The 18,644-nt window shown below is 51.6% G+C and overlaps 1 protein-coding gene across 1 annotated transcript in view; it reads right to left on the bottom strand.

Annotated features, from left to right (window-relative positions):
• The window catches only part of HIVEP3 (HIVEP zinc finger 3), a 232,106-nt gene extending 214,923 nt beyond the window's left edge, over window positions 1–17,183 (bottom strand). The window contains 1 exon segment of the mRNA XM_038160693.1: window positions 16,665–17,183. The gene's annotated coding sequence lies outside the window, so the exon portion shown is untranslated.
• Window positions 17,184–18,644: the final 1,461 nt, after the last annotated feature.

Genomic DNA, 18,644 nt, shown 5'->3' with positions numbered 1-18,644 from the left:
AAAAATAAATTTAAATAATAAATATGAATGTGGATATGAATAAATATAAATATAAATATAAATATAAATATAAATATAAATATAAATATAAATATAAATATAAATATAAATATAAATATAAATATAAATATAAATATAAATATAAATCCCCACCTGGTCTGAACACACCTTTCAGCCACAACCACTTCTTCACCACCCCATGGGAATCTCCCTGTTATTCCCTCTTAATAACCAATATCTCTAAAAACACAGAACTTTTTGGATGTTCCAGCAAGAAATTCAACATTTTTGTGCTTTCCTTTCTTTCTGACTTCTACTTGGTGGATAAAATGTCTTTTTTATTCTTTTGTATAAATAAATGTATATATATACACTTAACTCTGCTCAGGTAGGTCATCACCTCATGAGGAAAATGAGAAAAAAACGGGATATAATGCAGAAAAACACTTGGAGACGTTAAATAATGTAAAGAAAAGGCTTTTTTTTTTTTTTAATTTTTTAAGTGCTATTCTCCAGTAGCAAGTGCTGTTCCAAAAGGAAAGGCTGAGAGCTCGGTGTGGTACCAGGAACCCTGCAGAATTTTCAGGAATAACAGCAATATTTGGTGTTACAGGACATGGGAGGATGGCCCAGCAGGGATGGGAAAGCAGTGGGAGGTTATGAGAAAGACACCCAGAAAATAAAAGTTTTAAAAGGAACACTTTTAATAAAAATCCACAGTTTAAAAGTTTTAAAAGGAGCATTTTTAATAAAAATCCACATTAAAAGTGTATTTATGAGAATGGATGGAAAACCTTTTACTCAGAATTTCAGGTTTTCAGGGAACTGAGCTATTTTTTACTTTTACTGTTCTCGAGGAAATGTCCTGACCAAACCCACGGGATTTTATTGCTGTTCCCCTTTTCCATCCTTCCTCACAATCCTGCTTTTTGTTTCCTTGTGACCCTTTCCTGTTCCATTTTGGTTTTTTTTCCTTTTTTATGCATTCTGGCTCCTTGTTCCAGTTTTATTTTATGGGAGGAACTTTCCTGGGAGCTCTGCTGCAGCATCAGCGCTTTTCCATGAAAACTTTGGAGCAGAGCAGGAGGAGGAGGAGGAGGAGGAGGAGGAGGAGGAGGAGGGAGACATGGATCCTTTTGGGACTGGCGTTCCCAGCTCCTCCTGCAGCTCCCTGGGACAGCCCAGGTGTGTCCTGGAACAGCTCCACGGGTTTGGACATGGAGGAAAGGGAGTCTGGGGTGACGATGCCTCAGGTGTAACTTTTCTATTTTTCAGGTTCTGCTTTAGTGTGTGGGTCTGGGATTCGTATTATGGGATGGTGAGCTCTGCACAGAGCAGGGAGACAAAACAATTCCTGCTCCAGCTGGGCACCAAGGACAAATGATCCAAATCTCAGCCCAGGAGCACAAACAGCGTGGGCTGGAGAGAGAAAAACAAGCAGGGTGGGAGTGCCTGGGCTGGGGCTGTGTCAGGAAAATGAATCCACAAACATCAGGGTTTATGTCCATAAAGGAGACAGAGTCCTTTTACTTTATTCCAATAAAGGGACGGGCCATGGGGCATTCCCCTGGGGTCTCTTCAAATTTGGAGGATGCAGCCTCCTTTTAATCCCAATTTCCTTCTCTCTTTCCCCACTGGCTGAGGTACTTGAGAGGTTCAGACTTCCCAGAATGCCCGATGCCAAAGATTCCCCTCTAATGTATAACCCTCCCTTTTAATTTTTAGCTCTTACGGAATTTAGGGTTTTCCCCGTGGTTTCTTTCATCTTTCAATGTGCAATTTCATTTATCAGCCAACCTACAGTTTATTTGTAAAGGCAAATATCTTTTTCCATCCATCAATCAGTGGAATCCTTCCCGTTGTTTCTTTTATCTCCCAGTGCTGGTTTTATCTACCAGCAGCCCCAGAGCGTGTTTGGAAAGACAAATCTGCCATTCCTGTCAGCTGGAATGGGACAATGAACTGCAAGGTGCAAATGGAGCAGAGCTGATCCAAGGGACAGACCCCGTGCCCGCTCGTGCATTTTGGGACCATTTTGGTTCACCTTGGGTGCAGCCCTGGCTGGGCTCTGGTGCTGCCCAAGGTGGATCCATGGAGGAGATCCTTTCAATAAATCCCTGCTTTATTCTTTAGCTCAGTCTGGTCTCTGTTCCAGGACAGCCTTCCCAAGGCATCAGTGATCCTGGGGATATTCTGCCTTCCCCCTTCCCTGCTCTGAGGCTGTCCCTGTGCAGAGTCAGCCCCACATCCCAAAGACACTTCCCAGCTTTCCAGGGAAGGAGCCCTGGAGCTGCTGAGCACCCAGGAGAAGGAGGCTCTGGAGTTTTACTCCGAGCTGAGATCGATCCCTCATTAATCCCCTCCCAAATCCACACCAAACCCTTGGCTGCCAGAGCCCTGCATGCTTTCCAACCCATCCCAGCCCACCCTACGTTCTGATGGATTTTAGGGAGCTGCAAAGCTCCTTCCACACCCTGCAGCACCCGCATGGGGCTGGAGTGTCCCATCCACCACAGGCAGCTCCTGACACGGAGCAGTTCCCAGAATATTCCCATCTGGGAGGGACTCACTGGGATGATGTGGCAGTCACATTCTCTGAAAAATCCCTTTTCCCAGGGCTTTTCTCCTGGGAAGCTGAGCAGCCTCAGAGAAAAGGAAAACAATTCTGATCTCATTTGCTTCTCCTGTGCTGTGCTCGTGTGGAATGTGTTTGGAGATTGTTCACCCACAGGTGATTGTTCCATTGGATCTGCTGGGAGTTGTTTTCACTCTTTGGCCACTCAGGGCCAGGCTGTGTCAGACTCTGGACAGAGTCACGAGTTTCATTATTAGCTCTTTAGCCTTCTGTCTGTATCCTTTCTGTATTCTTTAGTATGGTTTAGTTTAGTATTCTTTAATATAAAATAGTATCATAAAGTAATAAATGAGCCTTCTGAGAACGTGGAGTCAGATTCATCATTCCTGCCTTCGTCTGGGGGCAACACAAATGCAATGGGATCACCAAACTCAGCTCTGCAGTTCAGCCCCGGGGAGGTGCAAACTGCAGGAAAACATCCAGGAAGGTGATGAAGAGCAGCCTGATCTGAGAGAATTCAGAGCTTGGCAGGCTGAAGGAAAGCAATTCCCTCCAAAGGAGCGCTCACCTCCGGTGTTATGAATAACAAATTCATTTATCAGGGGATTAAAATGCAGGAGCCCAGAACTCATTAAGAGCTGCACTGTGAACAACCCGAGTGAGTGATCCAGCCTGGGAGTACGAAAATGAAACTGGAAATTTCTCCTCTGTTTTCCAACCTCCCTTGCAAGTTCAAATGGTTAAAATCCCAAAATTCTCTTTCCTTGGGATGTCAGAGATCCGTGTCTGTTCCATGGGTACACAGGAGAGATTGGAAGGAGCTGCTGCCAATGGATGGAGATCCCAGCTCTGCTCAAGGCCAGCCCTTCCCACAAGAGCTGCCACATTTTCCCATCCATCCATGGGTGTCCAACCATCCCCAGCATTGTGGGCAGAAGGAAACGGGGGGATTCTGTACCTCTGCCCCACTCAGGTGATTCCCCACCTGCAGAGCTCAGAATTCCAACACCAGCAGCACCTGGAGCTGCTGCAGAGAGCCCAGAGGAGCCCACGGAGCTGCTGCAGGGCTGGAGCCCCTCTGGAGCCAGGCTGGGAGAGCTGGGGGTGCTGCCCTGCAGAGGAGAAGGCTCCAGGGAGAGCTCAGAGCCCTTGCAGGGCCTGAAGGGGCTCCAGGAGAGCTGCAGAGGGACTGGGGACAAGGCCTGCAGGGACAGCACACAGGGAATGGCTGCCAGTGCCAGAGGGCAGGGCTGGATGGGATCTTGGCAATGAGGAATTGTTCCCTGGCAGGGTGGGCAGGGGCTGGGCTGGAATTGCCAGAGCAGCTGGGGCTGCCCCTGCATCCCTGGCAGTGCCCAAGGCCAGGCTGGACACTGGGGCTGGGAGCACCTGGGACAGGGGGAGGTGTCCCTGCCATGGCAGGGGTGGGGTGGGATGAGCTTTAAAGTCTCTTCAATCCCAAACCTTTTTGTATTTCCATGATTTTCCCCTCCCGTTCACCTGGGTCTGTCCCAGTGCAGAAACAGAGCAGAGACCCTCAGCCCAATTCTGGATTTTAAGCACCACCTCAAACCCCTCCTGCTCCCGCATCAATTCCCTTTCCCAGGGTGCTCCCAATGAACACAAATCCCACAGCACCAAAGCCAGGAGTGGGACTGGGGGACAATCCCAGCCCAGGCGGGTTCTGTGTCCCAGGAGCTGCAGTTTGGGTAAGGGGGAGTGGGAATTCCCAAGAGAGAAATCCCATCCCAGATTCCAGCAGGAATTTCCAGGGGTACAAATCCCATCCCAGAGTCTAAAGGGAATTCTCCATAGTAAAAATCCCATCCCAGGGTCCAGCAGGAATTCCCCTGGGGATAAATCCCATCCCAGATTCCAGCAGTAATTCCCAGGGGTACAAATCTCATCCCAGATTCCAGCAGGAATTCTCCATGGTACAAATCCTACCCCAGAGTCCAAATCCCATGCCAGAGTCCAAATCTCATCCCAGAGTCCAGCAGGAATTCCCTGGGGATAAATCCCATCCCACATTCCAGCAGCAGGGAAGTGCTTGAGCTCCTTTTCCCAGCTGAGGAATTCCAGGTGGAAATCTTCCCTGCTGGTTTTTCCTTTCAGCTTTGGGGGATTTTGTCTCCTGGAGAAAATATTCCAGGGGCTGCTGCTCCATCAGCTCCCAGAAATTGCCTCTGTGGGAACAACTCAGCTCTCCAGGTGAGTGAAACTCCTTCTGATTTAATTCAGGAATAAATCAAACTCTTCAAATCTCTGAGCCGGAATGAATCCTGATTTTGAATCTCCAAAAAATGGAAGGATCAGATCCCCCAGGGACACGGGGAGGATGTGGAGTGAGGAGCGGGCAGAAATCCCCTCAGCGTCTGGACTCCTTCCCCTGTTCATTCCCATTTTTAACCAGGTTTAATTAAGGCACCGCATTGAAGGTGGGATTTTCAAAGCTCTAGAAGTGATTTAGGAGAATCCAGACTGCACAGGGCAGCCCAGGTGCTGAAAATCCTCACCTGGTGGAACAAAATCCAACTTTTCCTGCAAATCAGCTGCAGATTTATCCCAAATACCCCAAAGGTCCAGGAATGACAGACGATCCTGAGCTGAGCACCAAGGCAGGGTTAAGGTCACAAATTCAGATTTTCCTGCCATGTTTGCAGTCAAACTGTCAAGCAAACATCCAAAATGTAAAAAGAAATCCCAAAATTCCCTGGTTTTCTGTCTCCCAGCCAGGAGTGGCTGGGCAGAGTCACCCAGTGGAGACACCAAAATCACCCAAAGCAAATAATCAACCAAATCTGGCCAAATTCTCCCCTAAAGCTGCAGATCTGTTTAAGGTATTTAAGATAATCTAAGTCCCTCTATTGGCACAAGCTGTTTAAAATGATCTCAGGCTTTAGCTGGGTTTAAGCTGCTTATGCGGCTTTAAGGGTTTTAAAAGGGTTTAGCCTGGGAAAAACCCATTTCCCAAAAAGCAGAGTGGGGTTGTTGGGTGGGAGCTTGGCTCTGCCATTTCGTGGGGTTTGGAACAGGGAAAAACATCCAGGAATCAAATATCTGACTTAAAGTCAGAGCTGGTCAGGATCAAGGTACAAATACTGAGCTTAGAGAGGCTTTGGGCTGGCCTAAGTGGGAGAGGAGTGGCAGAACAGAGGCAAAACACCAAGAGCTCGTTGAAAAAAAGAAAGGAGTCCCATAAAAATTACTCAAAAACTTAATCCAACAATTCCATCTTGTTAAGAAAAAGAAGTACATAAACCCAAGAAATTCTAAATAAATCCCATTCCAGGGTCCAGCAGGAATTCCCAGGAGTGCAAATTCCATCCCAGATTCCAGCAGGAATTCCCAGGAGTACAAATCCCATCCCAAAGTCCAGCAGGAATTTCCAGGAGTACAAATTCCATTCCAGGGTCCAACAGGAATTCCCCAGGGGATAAATCCCATTCCAGGGTCCAACAGGAATTCCCCAGGGGATAAATCCCATCCCACAGTCCAGCAGGAATTCCCTGGGGTACAAATCCCATCCCAGATTCCAGCAGGAATTCCCAGGAGTGCAAATTCCATCTCAGAATCCAACAGGAATTCCCAGGAGTACAAATCCCATCCCAGGGTCCAGCAGGAATTCCCTGGGGTACAAATCCCCAAAGAAATTCTGCTTTCCTCTCCTCCTTCCCAGTTTTTTATCCCCAAAACACAGCATCGCTTCTCATCCCTTTTTTAAATATTTCAGCCCAAAGTGGGGATCTGCAATCCAAGGTGGTGCTGGAAAAGCTCAAACCAGACCCCACCAATGGCACAGGCACTGCTTGGAACAAAACCTCCCTGTTCCAGGGGGTCCTGGCACAGAAAAGAGCCAGAAAGGCCCTTCCAGGATGGAATTATCCCCACTCAGGTGGATTTTTTTTCCAGGACCTTGCACAAACCCCCTGCTGCTTCCAACTTCCCACCCTGCTGCGCTGCTCAGTTCACAGATCCAAGAGAATTTTGATTTTTTTGGGGGGTCTTCCTGGCAGTTCCAAACATCCCCCAAGACCCCAGGGCACATTTTCCCAGGATTTCTGTGCCCTGGGTCCTGCTGCAGCCCTGGGGGACACAGAAAGGGGGTCTGCCACTGGAATGTCAGATCTGACACTAGATAGGAGGGTTGGAGTCCCCACCCCTGCAGGTGTCCAAGGAACACCTGGATGTTGCTCTGGGCTGGTGGCAAGGTGGGGATTGATGGTCCTGGGGGGCTTTTCCAACCTCAGTGATCCCAAAATTCCCTCCCAGGGAGCTGCTGGGCCTAAACCTGCTCCAGAGCTTGGGCTCAGCCCAAAGCTTTGATCCTACCCCTCCTGTGGGATGAGGACAAAGCTGTGCCTGGAGTCCCAAAGCAGGGGCAGAGTCAGAGCCCTGGGGAGCCTGAATTCCATCCTGAAACTCTGGGGAATCAGGGAAACCCTCCTGGATGTGGATGCACAATTTATCAGCAGTGCCCACACCACATTTCATTCATTTGGCTCCTCAGAACACTGAAATTTCCTGGGCAAGAGATGGTCCCATCCCTCCCTCATTGAACTTCAGTCCCTTCCTCCCTGGTTTCCATCCCAAAACACTGGAAAATCAGGGAAATTCTCCTGGATGAAGGCAACACCTTTTCCCAACACATTTCATTCCCTTTAGCCCTTGGAGCACTGAAATTCCCAGTTTTCCTGGGATGGGGACGGTCCCATCCCTCCCTCCCTCCCTCCCACCCTGCAGCAAGCGGATGCAAACTGGGACAAAGAACCTTTTTTCCCCTTTTTTGGGCTCTCAGCGCAGCAGAGCCCCGCTCTGCTCTCATTTACACAAAGATAAAGGCAGCGCATCTGGCCGTGTGGCAGAAGTCTTTAATTACACGCCGGAGCTTATCTTAAATATCTATTTATTGCCACGAGATTGCAGCTTCGCCCGATCAACAGCCCGCAGACAAAGGGAGGTTGTGATTGCACATTCAACCTCCAGCTCTTATTCCCACCCTGGAATGCTTCACTTCCCAACTTTCTGGGATATTCGCATCCTCTCCCCCCTCCTCCACCTTTGCTCCCCACTGCCGAGTTCGTTTCAGGGTTTTTCAGCCAGGAAAGTTGGTCCATAATGAAGATTTTTATGGGTTTTTATGCTAAAATGCAGTTTGGAGCTGGGGGTGGGCTCCTGCAGACAGCTCAAGGCCCTGAGCAGCTTTTCCAGTGGCAAAATCCAAATGGATTGGGGGGAAAAAAATAAGGACAGAAATAGCAACAGGAGCAACAGGAACCTGGTATGGGCAGGGAGCTGGGAAATCACCCTTGGAATTCTCAGTTTCGTTTAGAACAGGCTGCCCAGGGAAGGGTTCAGGCCTTAAAATGCACCCAAATCCCAAAATAAAGCCGGGATAACGAGGGATAGGGGCTAATTGCAGCTTTCTTGTGTTCCTACTGATCTAGATATTATCCTAAGCTTTGGAAAATCTTCCCAAGGGATAACATCCCACCAGGAGCAGCGTTGGGAAGTGCTCAGGCCAGGAGCTGATGGGCCCAGGAGGGCCCAGACTCCCAAAATCCCAAAATCCCTGCAGCCCAAAATTCCAGTATCCCAAAATTCCTGTATCCCAAAATCCCTGCAGCCCAAAATTCCAGTATCCCAAAATCCCTGCAGCCCAAAATTCCTGTAGCCCAAAATCCCTGCAGCCCAAAATTCCAGTATCCCAAAATCCCTGCAGCCCAAAATTCCTGCAGCCCAAAATCCCTGCAGCTCAAAATTCCTGCAGCCCAAAATTCCTGTACCCCAAAACCCTTGCAGCCCAAAATTCCAGTATCCCAAAATCCCTGCAGCCCAAAATTCCAGTATCCCAAAATCCCTGCAGCCCAAAATTCCCGTGGCAAAGGGAACATCAGCTCTGTCTCCAGTTCCTGGAGTTTTTGTCAGTTTTATCCCAATTTGCTGCATTCCTGCACCCTGGAGGGGCTGAATTCCAGCTGAATTCAATATTTTGGGAATTCAGGCACTTCCTGGCGGCTCTCCAGGTGAGTTTTCCAGGAGTCCTTTGAGTTCTGGGGTTGTTCCCGTTACCCCAAAGGCCTGTTATTGATATCCTCCATCCTGGGCATGTTGGAACTGGGGCATGGAACTACAAGAGGAGGGAAAGGAGCTGTTCCTGCAGCCCCCCATGGCACTGGGCCCCACAGAACTGGCATCTGCAGCCCTGGGGTCACACAAACCCCACAGAAACCCCACAGAAACCCCACACAAGTGGCATTTCCTACTTCGGTGCCACACAAACCCCACACAACTGGCATTTGCCCCGGTGCCGTACAAATCCCACCCAAACCCCACAGAAACCTCACAATAACCCCACAGAAACCCCACAGAAACCCCACACAAGTGGCATTTCCTGTTCTAGTCCCACATCAATCCCATACAAATGTCATTTGCATCTCTGGTCCCATGCAAGCCCCACACAAGCCCCACACAAGTGACACTTCCTATCTGGTGCCACAGAAACCCCACAGAAGTGGCTTTTGCAGGCCTGGTGCCATACAAACCCCACACAAGAGGCATTTCCTGCTCTGGACCCACACAAATCCCATAAAAATGGCATTCGCAGCCCTCAGGTCGCACAAACGCCACACAAACCCCACAGAAGTGGCATTTGCAGCTCTGGTACCACAAAACCCCACACAAATCCCACACAGACCCCACACAAGTGACATTTCCTACTCCGGTCCCACACAAACCCCACAGAACTGGCATTTGCAGCCCTGGTGCCACACAAACCCCACACAAGTGACATTTCTTGTTCTAGTCCCACACAAACCCCACAAAACCCCCACAGAACTGGCATTTACTGCTCTGGTGCCACATAAACCCCACATAAACCCCACAGAAACCCCACAGAAACCCCACAGAAGTGGTATTTCCCACTCTGGTCCCACAGAAACCCCACACAAATGGCATTTGCAGCTCTGGTCCCACTCAAACCCCACACAAACCCCAAAGAACTGGCGTTTGCAGCACTGGGGGTCACACAAACCCCACTCAAACCCCACTCAAACCCCACTCAAACCCCACTCAGACGGCCTTTCCTGCTGAGGTGCCAGGGAGGATCAGCCCAGGGACATTTTTCCCTCACAGGCAAACCCAAACCAAACCCCAAGGTTCCTTCTCCTCCCGCCCCAAAGACCCCAGGGAATTGTGTCCCCCCGGGGATTCCCTTCAGGGATGGGGGAACAAAAACAATTCTCCTTCTGCAATTTAAGAACAAAACTACCAATAGGATTTTTGCCTCCGGCTCCTCCTAACCCCCCAAAGCCAATTTAAATCCCACTAATGATGGATCCAGCTTAATTAGGAGTGAAATCATTTCATTTTTGCCCCAGCTGAGAAGCACCTTTTGCTCTCGCCATCAACCTCAACAGGTTCAACACCCCACAAATCCCAATTTATTTGGATAAAACAGCAATATCTTTATAATTACCTGATTTGTTCAAATCTGCAGTTCTTGCTCTCCTGACCCCCTTCATGCCCCTCCTCTAACCCGTAAATATTTCCCTTCCTTCCCCTTCCAGCTACCAGCTTTTTGTTATTCCCTGCACAGAATTCCTCTCCAATTAATTAATGCAAGTTATAATCAATCAAATATCACCATGTGGTTTTGGGGACATTCCTGCTGCACAGGAGAATTCCTTCCTTGCCCCAAATCCCCGGCAGCAAGGAGGTTTTTGGGTGGTTTTTTTTCAGGAAAAAATCCGACCAAACTGCTTTAGAACCCTTCAAAACAAAACAAGCTGTTTGTCTCAGCAATTTGCACTCTCCCGTGAAATTCCCTCTGATGCCAGAAGTACAGAAAACAAAAAAAAACTTCAAAATCTGAGCCCAAGGTACCAAAACCTGGGTGAAATGAATATCCCTGCAAATGCAGGGACTCTGAAAAGCAACACAGAGGCAGGTAAAGGACGAGAGAGATGAGGAGAAATTTCTTTTCATGGATTAAAACAGAGGGGAATTGGCTGGGGAGGACTGGAAATGCTGGAATGTTTCGGGGGGATGGATGGGGGTTACAGGGATTGGGATGGGGATGGTGCAGCTGAGCCCTTCCCGAGGACCTGCTCTTCTGCACACAAAATTCCATCTAAAATCCAATTTTAGTTATTTCAAACCTCCTGGACCTTTTGTTTGGGTTGGACTCCAAGGTCTTGAAGGTCTCTTCCAACCTGGTCATTCTGGAAATTCTGTGGATTTTCCAATCCATCCACCAGGAACAAATCCATGCAGGAACACCCAAGGGATAATAAAATCTGCTTTAGCTCTCAAAGCAGCTAAAAAAGCAGCAGAGAAGTTTTGTTTGGATCCGAGGTGCTTTTCCAAGGCCCCTGAGCTCACCCCTGACATCACCACGAGCTTTTCTCATCCCTGCCTTACTCAGAGCTCAATTCTGGGCTCGCTGATCCCAGAGCATCCCTGCTTACATCAGGATTTGCTCACTGCTGCTTCCTGCAGCCCCCAAATCCCATCCCTGAGGCAGCAGCAGCCCTGGAGCCTTCCCCCAGGGAGGCAGGAGATGATCCAGCCATCCCTGGGCATCTCCTCCACCAGATTTTATTGTCTCAGCTCCTCCCCAAGGTCCCACAGGGAGAGAAGATTGTGCAGCACAGAAATCTAGGCTGCTCCAGGACCGGGAATTCCACTGGAAGGGCTGAAATCCCTTGGGATCCTCTTGTGGCAGGAGATGATCCAGCCATCCCTGGGCATCTCCTCCACCAGATTTTATTGTCTCAGCTCCTCCCCAAGGTCCCACAGGGAGAGAAGATTGTGCAGCACAGAAATCTAGGCTGCTCCAGGACCGGGAATTCCACTGGAAGGGCTGAAATCCCTTGGGATCCTCTTGTGGCAGGAGATGATCCAGCCATCCATGGGCATCTCCTCCACCAGATTTTATTGTCCCAGCTCCTTCAAAGCCCCTCAGGAGAAGCCAGGGAGGGACAGATTGTGCAGCACTGAAATCCAGGCTCCTCCAGGGGTGGAAAATCCACTGGAAGGGCTGGAATCCCATGGGATCCTCCTGTGGCAGGAGATGATCCAGCCATCCACAGGCATGTCCTCCCCTGGATTTTATTGTCCCAGCTCCTTCCCAAGCTGTGAAAAACAGATTGTGCAGCACTGAAATCCGGGCTGTTCCAGGGGTGGAAAATCCACTGGAAGGGCTGGAATCCCACAGCATCCTCCTGTGGGATCCTCCAGGGGCAGGAGATGATCCAGCCATCCATGGGCATCTCCTCCCCGGATTTTACTGTCCCAGCTCCTTCCCAAGGTCCCACAGAGAAGCCAGGGAGGGACAGATTGTGCAGCACTGAAATCTGGGCTGCCTCAGGACTGGGAATTCCGCTGGAATCCCACGGGCTCCTCCTGTGGGATCCTCCTCTCCCAGCTGCAGGGAGCGGGGTCAGGGCCTCGTGGGACACAGCAGCACATCCAGGCTGGGAGCAGCTCCTGGGGACCATCCCAGCAGCAATTCCCAGGGCTCCCTGGGGATTCCAGCAGCACCCCAGAGCCCCCCAAGAGCCCAAACTGCCCCAGCCTGGTTAAATGATCCCATTATTCCATTCCAGGTGGGACATCCCCCCTGAAACAGCCCCAATCCCCCTGAGCACCCACAGCCCTGGGGTTCTCAAACCCCATTTGGCTCCACAGCAAAATGTGCTTCCCCTGAAGCATTTTCCAGAGCCTGCCCAGCAAATAATGATCTAAAATCAAAAAACAACCCCAAAACCCCAGCGAGTGCTGCTGTCTGCAGTTGGGGCTTAGAGTCAGAACTTATTATTTGTATTTTCAATCTGCCGGGGACTCCCACTGAGAGCTCGGCCAGGAGGCTCCCCCTCCTCCCTCCTCCCCGTTTCCCACACAGGAGGAAAAGTAAAGATGCAGAAAGGTTAAAAAGGAACAAAAAAGGCCATGCTGGTCCCCCCCACAGCAGCGAGAGCAAATCCCTGACTTAGGGAGCTGCAACGTTTCCATTCTTGGCATGAAAAAGTTTCAGAGCTTTTTAAAGAACTAAAGGGAGAGATGTGGCCTGTGGATCCTGAGAGCCCTGCTGCAGGAAGGGCAGGAATGTGATGAGAATGCATAAATATGGGTCAGGAATATGGGTAAAAAAGGGCAAATATGGGTCAAAGGTATGGGTAAAAATGGGTTCAAAATATGGGTCAAGAATATGGAGAAATATGGGTAAATATGGGTCAGCAATAGGGGGAAATATGGGTTCAAAACATGGCTAAATATGGGTAGCAAGCACCAGCCCTCCAAGTTATTTTGGAAAATCCTCTTCAGGTATCACCATGCGCCTTTCAACAGGGAAATAAACCAGGGAGCTGGGCTCACCATTTCCATGCTATTCCTCATTATTCCCATGTTATCCCACATTATTCCCATGCTATCCCACATTATTCCCATGCTATCTCACATTATTCCCAAGCTATTCCATGCTACTCCCATGCTATTCCACATTATTCCCATCCTATCCCACGTTATTCCCACGCTATTCTGTGCTATTCCCATGCTATCCCATATTATTCCCCTGCTATCCCATGCAATCCCATATTATTCCCATCCTACCACATGTGATTCCCATGCTATCCCACATTATTCCCATCCTATCAGATGTGATTCCCATGTTATCCCACGCCATTCCCATGTTATCCCACGCGATTGCCACGCTATCCTATGTTATTCCCATGTTATCCCACGCGATTGCCACGCTATCCTATGTTATTCCCATGTTATCCCACGCGATTGCCACGCTATCCTATGTTATTCCCATGTTATCCCACGCGATTGCCACGCTATCCTATGTTATTCCCATGTTATCCCACGCGATTGCCACGCTATCCTATGTTATTCCCATGTTATCCCACGCGATTGCCACGCTATCCTATGTTATTCCCATCCTAACCCATATTATTCCCTTGTTATCCCCCATTATCCATCCATCCATCTCCATGACCGGAGCCAGCAGCAGAGGCTGAGCGGGCACGGAGAGAGAAGAGGTGTTTGGCCCAAGCCAAGGCAGAGCGGGTTGTGCTCGCGGCAGCACGGGCAGGCCGGGTCCCCCGCCGCCGGCCCCACTGGAAACGCGGGGTTTGGGTCAGCGGGGAGCTCCTGTTCTCCTGTTCATCCCTCCCTCACCAGCTCCACATCCAGAGAAAATCCTGGGAATTTTATCCAGGTGGGAATCCAGGCTTAGAGTGCACCTGAGGAGAAGGAGAGGGAGGAGGAGGAAGAGAGGAAGGGGAAGGGGAAGGGGAAGAGGAAGAGGAAGAGGAAGAGGAAGAGGAAGAGGAAGAGGAAGAGGAAGAGGAAGAGGAAGAGGAAGAGGAAGAGGAAGAGGAAGAGGAAGAGGAAGAGGAAGAGGAAGAGGAAGAGGAGGCCGTTCAGCTCTCTGACCCCGGCTCCTCCAGGGCTCCACAAAACCCTTTGGCCCATCAGCCGCTCTCTGAATTCCCAGGAAATCTCCCCATTCCCATGGAGCTGCCATTCCCAGGAACAGCCAAGGTGCTGGAGAGACCTTTGGAGGCCCCGGCTTGGTGTGCTGGGTGTGTTTACAGGAGTTTTCAACTGTTTCAAGGAAAATAATGACCAGAATCCTTTCCAGTGCCAGCTGAGCTGGGATGCGGTGCCTGGGACAAAACCAGTTTTATTTCTCTTTCTCAGTGGGGGTGGAATTATAAAAGTCATGGGGATGCAGGGCCACAAATTCCCACCGGTCCTCAGGTGTCACAGAGAGCTCAGAGCAGCTCCTGGCAGGACTCACCACTCAGGTGCCACCACCTCTGCTGAGAAGCACCCTGGGACTAAACCAGCTTCATTTCTGTTTCTCAGGAGGGGTGAAATTATAAAAATCATAAAGATGCAGGGCCACCAAGTCACACTCAGGTGTCACAGAGGCCTCAGAGCAGATCCTGGCAGGGCTCAGGTGCCACCAGCTGTGCTGAGAACTCTGGGACAAACCCCACTGTGTCCTGCCCCAGATGCTGGACCAGGGTTTGGGTTGTGCACAGAGATGTTCACAACCCCAGAGGCAGCACAGAAACCAAAACTCGACATAGGAGATGCTTTAATAGGGGAAACACCACCTTCCACAGGGAAAACGCCACCTTCCACAGGGAAAACGCCACCTTCCACAGGGAAAACGCCACCTTCATCCTCTCCCTCCTCAGCCACCACTCGCTCGGGCTTTCTTCTCATCCAAAAGCTTTCCCTGAGCAGAGCGAGTGCTGGGCGTGGGGAGGAGCAGCACACGGCACTGCCGGGACAGATCCGAGCGCTCCAGCTGAGCCAGAGGGGGAGGGAATAAAGCCAGACCCCCCTTCCCATGTTCTGGTTCAGCTCCGAGGATTTGCAACCACCAAAAGAAAAATTTTTAAAAAGCAGAATTGGGCAAACTCTGTTACTGGCACGGCGAGAAGTGAATCCTGCAGGAGCAGCAGCTGTCTCGGCGCAGGGAACACAAGGTTTTGGGAAAAATCCATGCTCTCACATCCCAAACCCTGAGGCTGGGGCTTTCCAGCAGCCATCAGCACCTGGATTTGTCTTCTAGAGCAGCAGGGCAGGGGACATGAGGTGCTGCTGGCCCTCACCCAGCCCAAACCAGGAGCAGAGGAAGATTCCCATCCTGCTGCCTCCAGAACACACTTTAATCCTATTTTCCTGCACACACACCCCATATCAAATTCTTAATTAAAAATCATCTGCTTTTGGAGTGGGGGAGGGATGGACAGACCAGGCTGCACATTGAGTTTTGGGTACTTTTTCTCTGTCAGGTCAGACGTTCCCAAGTTCTCTCTGGAGGAAGCTTCAAGGGGCTGTTTATATAAAATAAATGTTTCGTTTCACGTGCTGCCCACCCTCAGCTCGCACAACTCATCAGGGGAAACTTTTCTTGCAGATCCTTTCCTGAATGCTCGGGCAAAACCCCAGCAAATATCCCGCACGCACAGCCAGAACAGAAATATGTAACACTTAAACACGCCGAAATATAAACACAAACTTCCAGACAAAGGGCTAATCCCTGCCCTCGGAGGCTCCCACGGCCAGAGGAGCTGGATCATCCCAAGGAGGGCTGGATTTGGCCCTTGGAGAGGCCACTGCAGTCCCTGCTGCAAGCCCGGGCTTGGGAACACGGCGCACAACCCGGCCAGAGCCGCGGGCAGGTACCGCAAGGGGCTGCGGATGCCTCCACCTGCCTCCAACATCGGGAAAAACTCGGGCTTCCCGAAGGACAAACCTTCGCAGGCTGATCCCCGAATGCCACGGCCAAATAGAACCAAGCAGGAGGAGGAAAAAACCCCAACCGCAGCGCTTTGTGCAGGGATCCAGCCACCAGCAGGGACCTCGCTGCTGAAACGAGCCTTGGAATCTGGTTTTATTTGTTTAATTTGGGTATTTCTCTCCGCGCTGGAGCATCGGGGAGCAGCCGCAGGCAGCGGCGAGGGAAGGGATGGAAGCGGCGCAGGCCCCGGGCTCCGGCTCCGGCGGGGCCCCGGGAGGACGCGGCTGCCCCCGGAGCAACACGTCCCCGAGCCCGTGTCCCCCCGCACGCCCCTGGCCGGCTGGCACGTCCCTGTCACACCCCGCGATCGCCTCCCACCGCCCCCAGCGCTGCCTCCCACCAGCCAGCGCCAATTCATCGCCTCCTCCTCCTCCTCCTCCTCCTCCTCCCCGCACGGTGGGAGAAAATGAAGTTGCTGTCAAGCGACGATAAATTCATGCGACAGCCAGGGCTAATTAAGCGGCAAAGTAGCTGCGAGCGTGGCGGGGCCGCGGCTCCGGGCTGGGCTCGGTGACAGCGCCGGGCTCGGGGCGCTCTCCCAGCGCGGAGGTGGCCGCGGCCACCCCCGGTGGGGACGCGGGGACACGGGCTGGGGACGCCAAGCTGGCACCTTTGGGGAGAAAAAATGGAATCTAGCCGGCCGGCTGGGCACCCGCAGCCAGCCAGGGAGGGAGGGAAGGAAGGAAGGAAGGGCGAGAAAAAAATCCCAAAGATCCACGCAGAGAACAACAGCAAAAAAATAGCGACAAAAGCCCCCGTGCCTACCTTTGCCGGGGGCCAGCGGGCAGATCCCGGAGCGGCTGGGGTCGGTGGCTGTTCCCTTCTTTATGAAATGTTCGGCTCAGCCGGTGCTATTTGCATTCTTTCATTAGCACCTGTTTCAAGTAAGGAAGGAGAAAGCTCATTGCGAGATCAGCTTCCTCTCCGAATAAATTATTAAAAAAATTTTAAAAATAGACAGATGCACGCTGCCAAATAATAATAATGCTAATAAAAATCAAAAAAATACCACATGGATATTAAAGCCCAAAGTAGGCAGTTTAATAATGGGAGGTCTTGCAGGTTGTGAGCATGCTCCAGCCGGAACAAATCCTTCCTCTGTTATTCCTCTGAATAAAAATAAACCACGATCATGAAACCCAAACGGAAGCTTCCTCCTAGAATCCCTGCTGCTGAAAAATATGTAATAAATTCAGCCCGAAGACGCAGACTCTAATCAGCAGCTGTTTTCTGGATCCAAAGCCAGCCAAAGCCTCTCTTGTCTTTTCCCACTATGAGTCGAGGCCTTTTTGAAAAGGGTTTTAACCTTTTAAAGACACAGCGCACCAATTATCACTTCTGGAGGACTGTCACTCACGGCGCAGGGAAATTAATAAAGCGACAGCGGTGGCACAGTCGGAGCACGGGGAGGTGTGGTTTGCCCTCCCAGGGTTGCGTCGGGAATATTATTGTATGATTATTATTTTTAATCGGACCCCCTCCCCTTCGGGGAAATAATAATAATAATAAAGTGCGAACTCGCCAGCCGGCTCTGGGATAAATGCAAAGTCATTATAAAGAGGAGCAGCTGCTGGATGCCATTCCCGGAGTTCTGCCGTGGCTCCTTAGTGGGGTTAAATTTGTTGCGAGTGAATTTTTCGGGGTTAACAGCTTCCAGCCCGGCCGGAGCTGGGAGAGGGTTAACGGCAGGCACAGAGCAGCTCTGTCAAGTGCTTCCCATCAAACCGAGGACCAGGCTGCGAAGTTTGAACCGAGCAGCTCTGGCACAGCAACACCGCGTCCTTCCAGGGCTGGCATTCCGGGTTTTTACCAAACCAGACCGAACCCCCCCCAAAAAAGTTCAGCCCTCCGCTAAGCAGCGCCGGTGGCCCCGTGCGTGGCACAGCTCGCCGGGGACAGCGCCGAGCCATCAGCTCCGGGGGGGACAGGACAGATCCCCGCTAAGCTGCGCGTCCCCAGGCCCCAGGGCAGCGTCCCCCGGCCGTGGTGCCACCGTGCCCGGCCCACCTGGGTGGCGGTGGCATCCTCCTGATCAGTGCTCGGGGCCATCCCCGGGGTGCTGCGGCTCCTCCGGCCGCGCTCGCCTCCGGCCAGGCTGTGCGCAGCCCCCGGCATGCGGGCCGGCGGCTCTCCCGCCCTCTCCCCCTCCTCCTCCTCCTCCTCCTCCTCCTCCTCCTGAAAATCATCATATTTCATGTGTGGCTGCTCCAGCCCCGCCAATTGGCTGGGCACCGGCGGGCGGAAATGTCAGCAGCAGCCCAGCATCGCTGCCCGCCCGCGGCCGCCCCGAGCCCCCCGGGAGCAGCGGGTCCCCGCGGCTGCGAGCGCCACGGGGCGCGGGGCCGGCGCTGCCGCTGCGGGGAGAAGGGACTCGGGCGCTCGCCGAGGGTTCTCTGCCCCTCCGGCTCGGCTCCGGAGGGATGGAGCTGGCAGCAGCTTGACCTTGAGCCGCGCGGGTGCGGAGGCTGCCAGCGAGGAGCGTTTTTCCGCGGCCGGGGGGGATCCGGCGCATCTGCTCCGCTCCGGGAGCCGCAGCCCGGGCTCCGCGCCCTGCCGGGGCGGCTCGGAGGGGTGAGCCCCGAGAGACGGAGCGCTCCTGGCGTTTCCACCCATTTTCGAGGCATTTGTTTGCAGCTTGCTCCTTACTTCCAGTGCTTTCTAACAAGATCTGTATCGGTATTTTCTTTATCTTTTCAGTAGCTGGGATTTGGAAATAGGGGCTTGCCTGAAGCTTCCCTGGAAGTG

This window comes from Motacilla alba, chromosome 23 (assembly GCF_015832195.1).
Source record: "Motacilla alba alba isolate MOTALB_02 chromosome 23, Motacilla_alba_V1.0_pri, whole genome shotgun sequence".
In the NCBI taxonomy this organism is placed as follows: domain Eukaryota; kingdom Metazoa; phylum Chordata; class Aves; order Passeriformes; family Motacillidae; genus Motacilla; species Motacilla alba.
Note: the sequence above shows the minus strand (reverse complement) of the source record. Positions and strands in the feature narration are given on the sequence as shown.